We start from the raw sequence: 16,088 nt of genomic DNA on the forward strand, positions 1-16,088 counted from the left end.
ACTAAACCGTGTCCTTAAGCACCGTGTCCAACCTCTCCTTAAACACCCCCAGGGATGGTGATGCCTGGGTCACCACAGTTTTAGCCACCTGGGAGATGCAGCGATGCTAGGGCCTCCTCCATCCCTGCAAGCAGTGCTTGGGAGACAGAGAGCAAGCAAACAGGCCGTGGTAGGGTTGCAGACCTTCCTCTGTGAAAGTAGGAGGTGGTGGGATAGCAGGGGGAAGGATGCTGCAGGCCTGCTGTCCCCCGGTGCCCTGCTTTCCAGCACCCTGCCCGGGGAAGGCTGCAAGCACCCGCTCTGAGGCAGCTCTGGGCACGGCAGGGACGTGCGGCTTCTATGTCGTGGGTCAGGGTGGCAAACGCTTCCCAGCCTGGTGATCCTCTGCTGCTGCAGCGAGCGATGGGGCTAGTAGCAACGACCTCGGATTATGGGGAAGCTAAAATGCCAAAGATGCTCTTTGGCTCCTAAACAAGGCCATCCTTCGCAATATCGCCTCTCTTCGTATTTATACAGAGAGAAATTCAGGATTACAGTCCTGCAAGAGTCGAACTGAAGGAAACTAGCAGGGCAACGTTTGCACTGTCCCAGTGCGGTTCCCCACTAACCTCTCCATCAGCTATTTGCATTTCAATAGCTTTCCAGCCCTCTGGTAATTGTGGGGGGAGGAGGCGGGTAACGAGGCTTTTATGTTAGGGTTAGATCTGCTTTAGCAAGCCCGAAGGCATGTGAGAGCGCTGCAGCAGCTGATGTAACCCGCGACAGTATATTGTCTGCCCATCTGCGTGAGCCTGGGGTTTGCACCAACACTTGTGAGTCGATTCATAATTACAAAGAAATGTACAAATGTCGCAATGAATTGGCAGGAAAGCAGCCGCAGCGCTGTGCACCAAAGCTGGAAGGAAGAGGAGCAGTGTGACTCCGGAGTCCACGCTGGAAGAGCTCACCCGGCTGAGACCCCTGATGCCCACAGTTGCCCCCTGTGCCCATCACGTTGGCTTTGGGCCATGCGTGGTGGCACCGCCTGTGCCTCGAGGGGAGGCCAAGCCAGCGGCAGAGCCTGAAGGCTGGCACTGGGTGCCCTGGGCACGCTGTGAGGCCTCAGTGCTTCCACTTGCTCCACATCATGACCTGCGCCATGCCTGCCACTACCTGGTCCAGAAGCACGGTGCGCTTCTCTTGTGTTTCTCACCTCCAAGCTCGAGCAGGCAATAGGCTTTTTATTTTCTTCTGATCTATCTTAAAGCTGGTGGACTAAACAGCAGGCAGATGGAAACTTTCAGTGGGAAAATGAGTCAAAAACATTAAATTGGGAAAATGTTTTTCGTTGTGTTTTAGCAGGTACTACACTTAGCTCCTCTTGCTGCCTTTGGGAATCTGTTCCCTTAGCATGCGTTTGTCACTGAGCAAAAATACGTTTGAAGGGAAGCAGAAAAGCTGAGTGGGGAACCTAACGTTGGGTCAAACAAAAATCAGATTCAGAATCTTTTTTCTTGCTAAATCTATTCAAATAATTTAGCAGGCTCAGAACATGTAATCTGTTAGATCCCAGTGAACCCCTCACAGGCCCCAATCAATTACCTTTGATAAGTGATGGACACATAAAAAGCACCAATTTACCTGCTGCTGAAGTGCGGCTGTTTTAAAAGCAGGATGAGCTGTCATGTAGCAATGCATAGCCTTGCTACACTGTTATCTGTAATGGAAAGCGAAAATGCTACACACAATTTAAAATGAGCAATTTCAGAAGCAGAATTACATTTCCACCCATGTCCATCTCCCGCCTGAGATGCTGTTGTTTTATGACATCATTTCCAAAAACAACTTTTTTTTTTTAATAAAAATTTGCCAGTTTGGGGGTCTTTTTAATTCCCTTACACAGCTGGAACACTTTTGGTCAAATCATCTAAATGCCTCGTTCTTTAGAGCTTGAGCTCCTAAAGACTGCCTTCCTCGGCTGCTGCCCCCAAAAGCACCAGCTGAGCTGGGGAAGGAGGCTCGGGCTGTGCTGCAGCTGCGTGGTGGAAGTCACAGCCGAGCAGAGCTCCCTGCAAACAGCATCCCTCTGCTTCTCCCAGCTTGCAAATAGGACTGGCTGTGAATGCGCCCCTGGAGATCACCCGCTGCCTCCTGTCTGGTCTGCTGCAGTGTGGGTGCACTGGTGGGGCTATTTGTACCGGCTAATTTTAAGCATCCAGTTTCTCTGCCTAAATTAGATGTCTAGACTCCTGGTATATTCAAAGGTGAGAGGCAGGTTGCTAATTACAGCGCTCTGAATCCCACCCTAAAAGATCCCTTGTCTGTATAGGGAGCCTGGGCACCTTAAGTAGGTGCTTAAAATGGGTATGAATATTCTCTATTGTATGCTGGGTTTGGTACTGCTACTGCAAACAAATAAAGAACCTCCTTGCCTTGCGTAAATCAAATGCCTGAACTGCACTCTTAAAGGAGAAGTGTTCATAGTACGAGTGTGGAAATTAACTGGGGAGTCCATTTATTTTTGGCCAGTCTCCTGGGAGCACCTGCCAAGCACTGCCTCTCATTTCAAGCCTGACTGTTCCTGCTGAGAAAGTCTGATGAAGCTCCGAGTCTGGGTCAAGGTGAGTGCTGGCTCTTCATCAGCTGTCTGCCCTGTTTCAGAGGGGAAGAGGAATGAAACCTCAGCAGCAGATTTGGTGTGAGGAATGGCGTGCTCATGCTAGAGAAAGCAGGAATGAGAAGAAACAGGACTGATTGTTTATGGTTTGGGTATTGATTAAATGCACCTGCCGGTCCCCAAGCATCAGTGTACAGTTTTAGAATAAAAATGTTGAATTGTAAATTCAAGGGAGAAAATTAATTCTGGCCTCGTCTACTCTGGGATGTTAGCCAGTCACTTAAAGCAGGTCTTACATGCACCTGTTTGAAACCGGAGTAGCTGACACAATCCAGGGTGCCTACGTAAAAGCTTTCCGGGACTCATTAAAGCCACAGAGTGGCTGATGGGGACGCCTATGTGCATGGAGTAGGTGCAGGGCTGCATCCTGCATGGCACGGGTGCTGGGGTGGCGCTGGGGCAACGCGGGGCACGGACCTGATGCGGGGCTGCTGGCGGGGAGTTCAGGGCTTTGTTTTTGCAAAATGACTGTGGTCTTCAAGTGGAAGGGTGCCGGGGCATTGGGGTCAATTCACAACTTGTGTTTGTTCTCTAGATTCCTGAAAAGCAGCGAAACCTGGTGTTTTTTTGTTTTGTTTTGTTTTTTGTTTTTTGTATTTTTTAACTTTCCACTAGGGACAAAAATCCCTGGCTAAGAAGCCGAGGCCCAAACCCAAAGAAAACATGTCTAGAGAAGCAGCATAACTGCTTTTTTGGCCAAGCTTTTTATTTTTTTTTCTCATACTACTCTAGAAGTCTGCAGAATCCAAAAGGGGTGAAAGAGTGCGAGGTGATGTCCAGTGGATCAATGAGCAGCTGTAAAAGAGCTTTCCTGCCGTTCCCAGCAGTTAATAACTTCATTGCACAGAACGGAGGTTTTCAAAAGGACCTCGTGTGTTTTTTGGCTGACTGAGGACTGGCGAGGAATGTTCATAGTTACTAACAGTGAGAAAGTAATTTTTTTTAAAGGGGAGGGGAAAAAACCCTCAAATAAACAAACTTGCTTTCACCAAAATCTCGGTTCCTGTTGCTGAGAGTGTGCAGTATGACTTGCAGCAATAAAATGTGGCATAAAGCAGCCTTATTCAGGCTGGGAAGTGTGGAAATTTGGGTGTAGAAGTGGTAATATCAGGCAGTTAAGGTGTCTGCTTGCTTTTTCCCTCGCACAGGAAGGACGGGTGATAGATGTGGCTGGGTGAGTGTAGTGGTAAGGTGGGCACTGGCAGAGAGCAGAGGTGACGCTGGGTTGATGCTGCTTGGGAGGAAAGTGGCTTTGTTGGCAAATCCTGAGCACTGGCCCTTGGAGAAAAGGGGTGGCTGTATCTGCTTGGCTCCTGAACCTAAAGGAGACTTAACACAGCTAAAATGTACATGTCCCCTGGGGAGGGCTTTGAGGCCAAAAGCAGTAAAAAGAACCTGGAGACTTTCATCTAAATACAGTCCTAGGAGATTACCGTGGTCTCAATCTAATGTGCACTCTGTCTTGTACAATGTTATCCCTCTTCTGTAAATAAGGGATCGCTTCTTTACTAATCATTTGACCTTTAATGGAAAAGTTCCATGAAGCGTAACAGAAGTTATTTTTTTTAAAAAAGGATGCTAAATCATATTGCATCTAAAAAGTCTGGGGTTGTCTTTAAGGGTTGATTTTGTTTTTCTAACCTGCCATAAAATTTTGTAATTGAGCAGTGATTTTACATTAAATCTTGTAACAGATTAAACACCCTATGGAAGAGTGCTCATGTGCCTGGTGCTTTCTCTGTGACTCCTCTATAAAGGTGAGATTGAGTTAAAAGCAAGTACTGGAGGTGGCTGAGTTCTCAGAGCAGCACCCAGTTGTCCCCTTGCTGGGACCGCTCAGGCTAGCTACATATGGGGCACCCCATATTACCTGGATTTACATGAATTTAATGTTTTAAACTCAGAATTATGGGGGTAATTTTATTTTATCAACCCCTGGGGACATATATTAAGTGCTATAATGTGTGACCCAAAAACAGGAAAATCTTTAAAAATCAGGCCCCTTCTGCGTGTTTTTTTTTTTTTTTTTTTTTTTTTTTTTTTTTTTTTTTTTTGCTGAGCTCTGGCAGCGGCTGCTGTCCTGTGCTGCAGCACGGGGAACATGCGATCTGACCCCTGCTGGTGGCACCAGTGATGGCACCGGTCCGCCTGCAAGGGCACCCTTCCAGCGCCTGGAGAGCAGGAGATCTGCCTCCAGACCCGCTTGTTCCTAGTGGGGATGCTGCAAAGTGCATCTCCAGCTGTAGCAGAAATCCCGGGCTAGCAAAAAGAGGAGCTGGTGGGTGTATAAATGCTGACTTAATGAACAGAAAAAGATCTGACACTATTTTGACACATGCCTCAAGTGATTCCGATTTACGCTCATAGAGCTTTGATTTTTTTTTTCCCTGTCTTTAGCTTAACTCTTTTCCTTTCCCTCTTATTGTTGCTGTGATCGTAATGCTTTTCCTACCCTCCTGCTTACACCCTCGCCTTCCGTGATCTTCATCATCACACTGATATTTAAATGCAATCTAACAGACTTGCTGCGTTGGTCCCAGGCTGCAGGAGAGCAGGATGTGCGCCCTGAGCAAGCATGCGCGCACCAAAAGAGCAGCTGCCGTCCAGCAGAGGGGTCTGACACATCGGGCAGAAGGTGACTGCGAAGTAACCGTGCTGATAGTCAGGGTAGGAGAGCTTCTGCGCTAGCACAAGCCTTCGCAGAAAGCATCTGTGTGCATGGATGTATTCAGGTCTGACACAATTTGACCAAAGTTTTGTCCTCTGCACATCATCAGCTCCTGCAGACCTCATGTATGTCCAGACCCCTGCGGCGTCAGGTGCTCCGGGCAGGCATGGTCTTAGTGCTAAAGGTCTGGCCATCAAAATAGCCTCTTATTGCTACACAGGAGTGTAGCAACCGCGCTCCGTGCCCAGACAGAATTCCCACCGATGTCAAAGGTTTTATTTCCACTGAGAAATTACGAAGCGCTGCGGATTTTGGAATATTATCAACGTTAAAACAACAGTCTGGACTGTGTTTTCCTTACTGTTGTCATGCGAAACACTTAGGGGTGACTCTAAGTGTAAGGCTCTGTTCCTCTTTCGTTCTGTTCATTTGATGGCAGAATTGCTGTCTGCTCAATTAATTTTGCCTGCTGTGCTCCGGCCTTTCACACAACACCGGGGAGAGAAAAGTCTTAGGGAGCGAGACAATGTAGTGCAAACCCACAGAAGTTGTTAGAGGGACCCAGGGGAGGGGAGAGGTTCTGCAAGTTGTTTTTATTCTTTAAAACTGGTTTTCCTGCCGAACGCAAGTGTGTGTGACGCTGCAGAGTCAGCAGCGCACGGCAGCTGAATGGGAAGGAGGTTTCGGTGGGCCCACATGGAAACCACGTCTGAAATTCTGTGCTAATTCACTGTGGGCGAGTTGATAAGCGACCAGGAAGCTGTTTCTTTCCCGTTCAGGGCTGTCAGACCTTTTAAACACAGGGATGAAGTTTTTGCTATCTCCCGTGGCTCCACTGTGGGAACGCAGCCCGTTATTTGGGCTCCGTTAATGTTTCTGCTATGGTCAGGCCGCGAGCTGATCCTTGGGGAATAACACTGATGATAATTAGGCTTTCAGTCCCCGATCCTGAGCCAACTGCAGAAGTGTAAGTATTGTTACTGCTGTTTTACAGGTGAGGGGAAGACGGGTGGGAAGAAACGTGATCTGCCCAGAGAGTTCAGTGCTGCGAACTGATGGAGCGACCTCAGAGAGGCTGCAGAAAAAGACAGCGCTCGCTATCGCTGCTCTGGGAGAAAGTGGGGGACCCCAGAACACCACCCACTTGCAGAACAACACCATCCTGGATTCACATGTAAGCTGTCACATCGCTGGGGCACAAGGGGATGCAATCTGTTCAGGGCTGAGTGCATCTGGAGCCTGGGCTGGTGGAGCTCTCACGCTGCTGGTGCAAGTGTTGGAGCCAGTCCACCACGTTTCTTCCCTTCCTAGCGTCTCTCTTTGGCCTGGGTTCATGCTTGGCCCCTCTCTGCTGGTTGCACGAAGACTATAAAATGGTATGTGTCGTTTGGCATGTCTCTGCCTGTTGTGGCTCCTTGGGAAAGCTCAGCACTGTGAGCCTACTGCCTTCCAGATGCAACGTCTACCATCCCCACTCCTCCCGTCGAGCCAGCGCTGTCCCTGGTGGGAGTGTTTGCTACATCAAAGCCCCGGTTTGTACTGCAAGCGGATGATTTCCCTGGTATATTTACACTTGTAAGGGAAGATTTTTTTTCCCCCTTATAAATATCACGGCACTTCTGTTGCTTCTGTGCTGGCCCATCTGTGCACCATTTTCACTTCTACTGACTCATGTTCACAGAGTAGTAAGAGCCGTCGCTAAGTGTTTTAATTTCTGCTTTAGAGTGGGCCCGTTTTGCTTTTCAAGTTAGTTCCTAGGCAGTTAAGTGATGGTTTTCCTTTTTTCTTAATGACATCTCTGGGCTCTATTGGTATCTATTTTAATAGTTTGCAGGGCTTTGTTCAGATTTTCCAAGACTTCCACTCCTGTGTTTCTGGAATTTGTTGTCAGTAGTGAGACGTTTTTTCTGTGTGACAAGAAGTCATTGCACACATGCCCTCTCTGAAAGGCTGCAGCAAAATCTTTAGTCTGTCGTAACGCTGCAAGTTCAGATATTCCCCAAGAATAGGCGAAGGTTGCTTGCACAGATGGCATTCAGGCCTTTTGAGCTGTGTTGTGCTCTTTTTAATGAGTGATCATAAACTCGTTTTATCCACCTCTGTCTCTTTGGGTAACCACAGTAGACAGCAGCTGTTTTGTGAACCACTCTTGAATATTTTGCCATCACTGCTCCAACTGCACGCAGGGTTGTCTTCATTGTGCATGGTTCAGACTTTGCTCTGGAGGTAGGCTGATCACAAGCCCTTTTTCCTAGCCACTTCCCTGGCATTCAAGGAGATGGAGCACCCGTATCCTCACTTCACAGGGGGAAGTAAGGCACAGAGAGAGTCTGTGAGCTACGTACCCTTTTGGATACCTCATGTTCCAGAGTCTGTGGCAGGATGTTTGACGCCACAGTTCAAAGCTCAGCTCTCGGTGACTTCAGCACTTAGCAGCTTTCCATGTGAGACCCTTGCACAGGAAGGGTTCAGGAGAAGCGAATGTGCATTAGTGAAAGCCTTGGGCTAAGTGGCCCATACATCACAGAGCAGTGCCAGGAAAGGATCGAGAGAGTTCAGTTAAGCACAGGATTTGTATACCTTAATTAAGAGACTTTCCTCTCTCTTTGGATTCTCTCTGTGTGGCTATTACCATCTCATTCCTCCGACCTCCTACCATGCCTTGCCCTCTCTACATTAAAGTCCAATCAGCGCGCTCTCTTTTTTTTTTCTTTCTTTTTTTTTTTCCACTGGTTATATGTGCTGAGAGCTCAGCTTAAACTATCTTCTAGCTCTCTTCTGGCCAGGTCCTGCAGAGGCCCTGCTGCTGAAGGGAATGCTTGCAGTGAAAGCCCTACTGAGCCCTGCAGCCACAGGAGCATCCCCAAGCCCTGCCAGGTGCCCCATGTGTTGTCTCACCGGTGCCTGGCACAGTGGAGCATTCAGCTTGCTCAGCACTGAGGACAGCCAAAGTAGCTGCCGGATCTCTGCTGCACATGTGTAAACAGCAAGTACATATATCTGTATCTATCTGTATGTCTATCTATAGATATTTATGAGAATGAGGCTCAAAACAGCCAAATTCTGATATATATAATTCTTTTTCCCCCCCCCTAGGAATATGGAAGGACATGCATTTCACAGCAGCCGAGGCTGACAGTGCTTCGCAGTTCTGCTTTTAGAAGTATGGAGTGTGAGAAGATATCAGTAAATGACAAAAAGATCCTTTTAACAGGGGTGAAAGAGAATCTTTTCCCTCAAACGTATTCTTGGGAAAGACTTGAGCCATTTCAGCTGAAATGAAAAAGTTTAGCCTGAGGCCAAACCCAGCTGAAGAAATTTTCAGCCTAAACAATTAATTATAGATGAAGTTATGAGCAACCAAAACCAGAGTTATACAATAGTCAACTGTAATTATAGTGGTGCTTTTAACTCTGCCTATAACAGAGGCATGTATGTCAATGTAAATTCTTGGGTTGGTCTCAGGAAGAGCCTTGTGGAGCTGCTTATAAACCCGAGCTTTCTGATCTGAGGGGATGGGAGCGAGCATTTTGCATCAGAAATAATCTGCTTTTGAAAGATGAATTAACTGGTGACTTTCAAAGCTGTGTCTTGTCTGTACTCAGCATTTACCTAGGGTCACTTTAGCCGTGATATTATGTTTCTGCTCTACGTGGGAGGAAGGGCGTAATGAAGAGGGAGCCTCCTATGACGGAGAACAGCTCAGTCATGAGAAAGCTGGGTTGGCAGAGATTAATGGGGCAGCATCCTGTCTGCAATATCACCATCTGAGCAAGCCTTTCCCGGGAAACTGGTAAGTAACCTCCCGATGGAGGAGGCTGTCTGTTGTAAAAAGCAGTTCCTTGCTTGACAAGGGGAACACACAGACTAGAAATATGTCCTGAACAAACAGTTCCTAATGGGGACCTTCTTGCCTTGCGCAGTCATGGGAGAGCATTTTAGAAGCTTGCACGTGGGGGAATATTCTCGCCTGTGTCGGCTGCTAAATTGAGCTACATGTGAATTCTTTCAGCAGTAGAGGTACTGCTGACAAACAGTCGTCTTCGGTGATGAAAGGAGTGCAGGTGAGAGGAAACTGTGGGAGGAGATCCTGCTCTGAATTTCTTGTGGAAACCGTAATTATGTGAATCAGTGTAGAGAGGTATGAGGGTTTCCAGTGTAAGCTATAAAAAAATGCTTAGGGAAGCAATCTACGGATGAGACTGCTCATTCAGATCTTATCTTACTCATGTGGGAGTGTGGAAATCTTTGCGTTCCACCTTATCTCTTCTCCCCCGGGAGATCAGTGTTGAGAGAGCTTGACCTCTCACTTACCATTTCAAATCAAACCTAGTGTAATAGTGGCTTTGGCCGTGCAATGCCTCAATAAATTAATGAAATAATCTCGTTCCCTGCCATTGTAGGTAGAAATGTATCTTGCCAAAATACCACTTAAGTGACACCTGGAGGTTAGTTGGAACAGCGTACAGTTATGTCAGAAATGCCCTCCCTTCCTCCTGGCTTTCTCTGCAGGTACAGAGCTTAGCATGTTTCAGGTAATGGAAGTTTGTGCCTCTGCTTCAGAGCAGCTCTTGTTTTCTATACGGAGGATCCCTGTTTCTCTTCTCACTCCTGGGCTTTTGCAGTCCCCCACAGATTCAAGTGAAGTTTAAATCAACGTTGATTCAAGGGAATCAGTGCGAGGAGATCCCAGATCTGGAGTGGATGTTCTTCAACAGCAGCAGAGCCTCAGTGCCAGCACAGGAGTATGCGCACAAAGAGCTCTCAGCCAGAGCAGGCCCAGAATCTGTTTTGCTTTCTCACACTTGGAGCTGGTATATTTTAAAGGATATCAAGCGGCAAATGTGACAAAGGGGAAAAATTGCTACAGACTGTATCTGGCAGAAAACCAGCAAAGATAAAATACCATACGTTCTGTGCAATGAGCTCCTACATAAATGATTCATTCACTGGAATACAGCTGGGGTCAAACACCTTCTATTTGAATAGCCAAAAGTTATGCAAATATTTTATGTGGATTTTTCTCAAGAAAAGAAAGAGGGGAAAAAAAGGACAATATATCCTATCCCCGTTTAAAAATAAAATAAAAGCTGTTTATCTATGTAACTTTTAAAAAATCAAAATCCCCCAAGAACAGTGTCACTGTGTTATACACATATATTCAGCAGCTGAATAGCTGGAAAATGACAAGATATGCCCTAGAGATGCAAACTCTGAAAAGATTGCTTGTTTTCCTCTGTATTGCCAGCCAAGTCTGTTCTACAAATTGTGTGCGGTGGAGATCACACTATTTCAAAATATCAAATTGCTAATTAAAGAAACTACTCGAGGAAACTTTCCAGTAGAACAATATATGCAGTGGGATAATAGTAGTCACTATTTCTTTAATGAGTTTCTTTCCTAACCAGAATTTCTTGCAATACATTCAGTGCAGCCATTCAGTTAGATTATTATGAATCACATGTGTATTATTTCTGATTTGGTATTAACATAAAAACTTCTGATGAACCATAGTATTACAAAAACAGGTTTAGTGTATAGAATGGCAATATCATTCCTGCAGATAAAAGCCTGGAAATGAAGGTCCTCATACAGCAATACAATTTAATGTGTTAGTTTCTAGGCTTAAGTTGCAAAGGTGCTGAGAAATTATAGGTCCAACCAAAGCCAAGAAGAGCAGAGTGTCTCTGGATGGACAGATATGTTGATCCGCAGCATGAGTATTGCTCTGTGGTACAGTATTGCATCCTGCAGGATCTGAATCAGCAAAAGATAATGGGAGGGGAAAAAATCTTTCTTAGTGCGTGTTGTCATAACATGGTTGGTTGAGTTGGAGATTTTCTTAAAATACAAAAATTTTGCTAGAGCAAAGTAATTTAGCAATGCCATCCAAGGGACAGTGTGTAGAAGCCATTGTGAAATGATATAGGTAGATCAAGTCAAGAAAAAAGTAGTTTAGTTGTGTAGCAGAGTGAAGAACAGAGAACCCAAGAAATCTCAATTCTCTTCTTCCCAGTTCTGGGAGAAGATGGTGGCAAAAATATTCCCTTTAGGGTCTGAATAGAAGTTGACATAATGAGATGAATTTCCAAAAATATTCCAAAAAGCCAGACAGCCTTTTTCAATAGCTTGTTGAAGGTAACTAGGTGCTTCATTTGGTATTCTTGAAAATCCTTCATTCCTGCTCAAGAGATGCTAGAGAATCTCTTTTATTTTCTCTGGTGAACAAGAACAATTTCTTGACGTTAGGTTTTGTATTCCCAAATAGCCATTCTTCTTATTCCCCTCAAGTAAAGAACACAAACAACCATCTAAAGCAAAGAATGCAAGAGCTTCCTAATCATGAAGGTAAGGCACTTCCTCCTTATATGTCTGCATTGGTTACTGGGCATTAGATAAGTAGTCTTTGAGTCCTTGATTTGAATCATATTATCTCACCGCACAGTTAGCCAAAGACCTCAAGAATGATTATTCTTCAGCTGCCTTAAAAATTTCTCCTATAGTCTCTGGTGCTCTGAATGATGTAGTCTTTTCTGTCATTAGATGTGATGATAATAGCTCTGTTTTGATAAAGGCTTTGGATGGTCCTTCCATAGCTGGTGCTCACTGTGGTACTGGTTACCACAACTCTTCTGCATTATCTTGATGTGATTGACTACCATTCCTTTTCAAATAAGAACTGAAACAAGCCCCATGGGAATAAATTACTTGGAGAACAGCAGCTTGGCTTGGTCATCATCTGAAGCCAGTGGAGACAAAGCCTCCCAAGTAGGGGATCAGCACTTCACTGTGCTGTGTTTTATACTAACTCCTAATAGAAGGATTAGAGAAATTAAATATGAAAGTTAATACGGTTTTCCCACCCATTCTGGCCAGTAGAACTGGCCCAGGGTAGCGTTTTCTCTGTGTTGGCTGCAGATGGACTAGTCTGATAGGGAATTAATTTGTTACTAAACATCAGTAGGACAGTACTGTGGTCAGGCTACATGTGCCATTGTTTTCTTGGCATCTAAGTGTCACTTGGATGTCTGCCATGAGTGTTAGTGACCTGGTGAGCTATTTCTAAATATGACCTATGGCAAATGACTGAGGTCAGGGAATATGGATCAGCTTCATTCCCATGTGTCCAAAGCACCCTGTCAAATACTGAGAAAAATATTGGAGAGTCTAACAGGTCAGACTTCACTCATCATGTCCAGACTCAGCCCTTTTCTCTCTAATGTCTACCTCCCTCTAACAAGTAAGCCAAAATCGCAGTCAGATCACCACCTCCAAAATGTGGGAAGATGTCAACACAGGGTCTATCTACCAGGCAAAAAATTAGTGGATATTTTAAGAAGCAAACGGATATCCAGGATGGGACTCCTTCATTCCAGAAAGAAAGGTGGGGAGGATCAAACACTGGTAGGCTTGTCTGCCCCATCAGAGCTGTCTTTGGGCGGCTTCGCTCCTCTCTACCTGCAAGGCATCATGTCAGATCTGAGTTAGTGGTCTGAGAACCGTCTGACACCTGATGGTGAAAAGCATAGTGAGAAGGAAAAGGTTCAAGCAGGGCAGTGAATGACCTGAGAGGCCCCCACCTTCCCAGGGACCCCTCTCTTTCCCTTTGACAGTGGGTGTCACCTCACCCATTCAGATGCTCTCCCTCTCCTGTGCCTTTCGGAGCCTTACTCTCTGCATCTCACTGGATTTATTCTCCTCCTTATCTAATTTTAATTAAAGTTCCTTTCTCCCATCCCCTCCCCCACCCAAACATAATCAACTGAAGAAAAATGAGCTGGTAAGTCATTGTTTTTACCACTTTGGCAGCAAACGAATGTTATGTCTGGCACGCTCGGCACCAAGTCAGAAAATGAATCAGCAGCTGTTGTGACAGAAGCTTTTTCCTGAATGGGGAAACAGAGACAAAAAGAAAACAGGCCACAGAGAGGTTTCTGTGAGGGACACTGCCAGCAAAGCATCCATGAATTAACGTGTTTGCACTTCAGTGGGGAAGGCAAAGCTGCCTGGGCCCGCGCTGGCCACTTCTCTCGCCTTCTCACAGGGCGGTGGGGCAGGAGCCGCCATCTTGTGACTGGCGTGGGCCAGGGCCCACCACAGACTGGGCAGTGCTGTGCCCGCATGGCAGCATGGCTGCTGCTCTGCCACCAGTGTGAGGAGTCCCTGCTGCCTCCTCAGCCCCTGCAAGGGTCTAAAATGCATTGAATCACTGCTGAAACCATTAAATAATGACCATCCTTTTGTTTATACAGGTGTGTAGGCCAAAACACAGTTCTTGGTCCCAGGACTGCACTGTGGTGCAGTGTGCTTTGTGCCCGTCTGTGGGAAAAGGGTGAATTATTTCTTCAGATGTAGACCCATATTTGGTTGTTTTAAGTGGTAGCCTTGCATATGTTATACAGCACGTGGTGTGAGCCACAAGGTCCTGGGTGAAAGAGTAGTTTCTAGTATCTCTCAGATCATCCTCATCCTTTTCTTTATCTAACAGTTAACTTCTCCTAAGGGCTTTATTTACTTGGTGACCTTTGCCACGTGCTACTTCTTTTACACCAAACATTTGAACAGACTCAAAAAATGTTTTTGATTAATATTAAGGTCTTGTTAATGTATTGCAAACATTGTATTTCTACAACATTGGCAGCGAAGTTTTATCTGCTAAATAAATAATACTGGGCTGAGCTAATATACAGAATAGACCTAGAGGCACTACTGCAGATGCAAGGCCCAGCAGAACAGTGCTGTACAACTGCACAATGCATGAAGCTGGAGCTCCAGCAGGTTTGTCTGAGACAGAGCAGCAGTCTTGGTGTCTTCTTGAAAAGGACTGCTTCTGCTAGTATATTTTAAAGGGAATAACAAACCATTGAACCAGCTGAGCTGGTCATGAGCAACCCGAATAGCTTCAGTAAAAAGTCCAAAGGGACAGTGTGTGGTATGAGTTAGGGCAGAGGTTGTCCTGAGCTCCTGGAGGTGAGTATCAGAGTATTTATAGCTCCTCTTGTGCCACGTGGACAAGCAATGTGTTTGTCCTTTTCCTTCACCTATAAATTCCCTCCCCACCTCTGCAAAACAGGGTATGCTTTAATGCCTGCCCTCTCACACACTACCAGTGATGTAGGTTGGAGCAGGGTTTTCTTCTCTGGCATGGTTGAAGGGACTCTCTCTACCCATTTTTCTCTTGCTGAGTGCACAGTGGTGGTCACAGTCTGGCCCACAGCTTCGTGATGCCAGAAATCGGGTTTAATCAGATTTTATATGGGATGGGTTGTTCAGTGATGGGAGAGAGAACAATAATTACTGGAAGTCTAAAGCTAGGGGTCAGGCCTGTTTGATGCTTTGTGTATTGACTGAGGAGGTTTTCAGTGAAGCTGTGTACTCTGTGTTTCCCTTTCAGCTCCCTTCACTCCAGTGCCAGCTCCCTCATTCTCATCCAGTAAATGTTTTGTCTGCGCTGTAAAAACCTGCGGTCCTGTGGAAATGCTGCATGTAAAGGGCTTACAACCACACATGGCTACCCAGCTGGAGAAGGAGAATGTGGTACTGACAGCCCATCCTGCTACAGTCACAGAAAGGTGTTTGACAGAGGTTTGTTATTCATTGACCAAAGTACTGATGTGACAAATAATGAGGGGCTGAGAGTTTCAAACATACAAGTCCCCAGAGTCCTAAATTAACTCCTTTATATAGGAAAGAACTTGTAGAAGATAGAGTGCTCTAATAGGTGTATGGTTACTTTTTCTTCAACTTTTATTTTGTTTTATGACTTGTGTGACTGGTGGAGATTTAGAATTCATGCAGAGGAATCCATTAGACATCATTTTCTAGGAACCCTTCTTTTATTATCTCATTTATTTATTTATTATTTATCATTTATTATTTATTTTCTCATACTGTTTGTGATTCTGCAAAGCCTTCCCATCGTGTGTAGATGCAGTGGTGCTCATTGCTTGTGGGGCAGCAGCTCAAGGATCCCCAGCCCTCCTGGAGAAGGGACAGGACCAAGCAACAGCTGTTACCCCACAGGCTTCATCAGCTCCTGAGTAGCTTCATTCAGAGCTGCTGAAGTCAATGGGAGATGGGCCAGTGTCTTCAAAGCAACTTCATTTGAATCATTCCTGAGCAGACTTTAAGTTAATTGATTCTATTTGCAAATGTGAAAAGGAGGAAATAACATGAAACTGGCAAGCATGCCACTCCTGTTGAGGCGGCACAGAGAAACCCTTTCAAAACAGCCCTCAAGTATTTAAAAAGTATTGGGCCTGATTCTTAAGTTATGCATGCAGCTTGCTTTGTATGCTTTAATGAAGTTGCTCCTGATTTGCTCTGGGCTGTGATTACATGGGAGGAAGATGAAACTTACTGATTCTCTGTAGATTTAAAACCCAAGCTGGGGGAGGGCTAGGTGCAGCAAATTTTCAGCACTGACCGGCCATCTGTGCAAGCACCAGCTATTTCCTAACCAACAGGTCGAGTCCACATCCTTCAAACACATTCTGCCGAGCCTGTCTGCTGTTGCTGACAACACTGGGTCCTCTCACAGCAGCACCCGTAGCCACAGCTCTGCCATTTTAAAGACTTTCGGGATTAGGCCAGGGCTCCTGCACAGCTGCGATGTCTTGCCCCTATTTTACATCCACTGAAAGATTTTTGAATGGACTTCAGAAGCTATTAGGAACCCAAATGTCGACTTGCACTTGCAAAATGTCTCTGGTTAATGTTTTCCTAGTGACGCTCTGCTTTGCTCCCCGCCTGCCAGAGTTTCCT

At 45.8% G+C, this 16,088-nt stretch overlaps 1 long non-coding RNA gene across 1 annotated transcript; it reads right to left on the reverse strand.

Annotated features, from left to right (window-relative positions):
• Nucleotides 1-1,192: 1,192 nt before the first annotated feature.
• Nucleotides 1,193-2,719, reverse strand: LOC121077200. The gene is made up of 3 exons (XR_005823941.1): nt 1,977-2,719; nt 1,621-1,696; nt 1,193-1,254 (listed from the first exon to the last, which is right to left on the reverse strand). It is a non-coding gene; the product is annotated as an uncharacterized LOC121077200 (long non-coding RNA).
• Nucleotides 2,720-16,088: the final 13,369 nt, after the last annotated feature.

Source organism: Cygnus olor, chromosome 13 (genome assembly GCF_009769625.2).
Source record: "Cygnus olor isolate bCygOlo1 chromosome 13, bCygOlo1.pri.v2, whole genome shotgun sequence".
In the NCBI taxonomy this organism is placed as follows: Eukaryota; Metazoa; Chordata; class Aves; order Anseriformes; family Anatidae; genus Cygnus; species Cygnus olor.